Source organism: Dipodomys ordii, unplaced genomic scaffold (assembly GCF_000151885.1).
Source record: "Dipodomys ordii isolate 6190 unplaced genomic scaffold, Dord_2.0 Scaffold211, whole genome shotgun sequence".
NCBI lineage: Eukaryota > Metazoa > Chordata > Mammalia > Rodentia > Heteromyidae > Dipodomys > Dipodomys ordii.
Window position 1 is genome coordinate 421,971 of NW_012267427.1, and position 569 is coordinate 422,539.

The 569-nt window shown below is 50.3% G+C and overlaps 1 protein-coding gene across 1 annotated transcript in view; it reads right to left on the reverse strand.

Annotated features, from left to right (window-relative positions):
- The window catches only part of Parvg (parvin, gamma), a 32,663-nt gene that overhangs the window by 9,692 nt on the left and 22,402 nt on the right, over positions 1–569 (reverse strand). The gene's annotated exons all lie outside the window — the stretch shown is intronic.

Here is a 569-nt window from a genome sequence, read left to right on the forward strand (position 1 = left end):
CCCGGTGCCCCCCTCAGGCTGCCCGCCACCTGTCGTCTCCAGGGGCTCACACACCACTAGGTCCCTCTCTGTGGGTGCAATGCCCCATCTAGCACCCGGTGCCCTGCAGCTGTCTGAAGTGAGGGAAGATGCAGACAGGAAAATTAGTCCTAGGATAGATGGATGGATGGTGGAAGTGGATGGATGGATAGATAAGGTGATGGATGGATGGAGACTAAGGGATAATGGATGGATAAATGGATGGATGGATAGATGGATGATTGGATGGATGGATGGATAGATGGATGATTGGATGGATGGATGAATAGATGAATAGAGGAGTGGATGGATGGATGGATAGGTGGATGGATGGACGGACAGGTGGATGGGTGGATGGTTGGATGGGCAGATGGATGGATGAATGGATGAGTGAATGGATAGGTGGGTGGATGGTTGGATGGGCAGATGGATGGATGAATGAATGGATGGATGGATATAGGTAGATGGGTAAATGGATGCATGGATGGATGGATGAATGAATGGATGGATGGATGGATAGGTAGATGGGTAGATGGATGGATGGATGGATG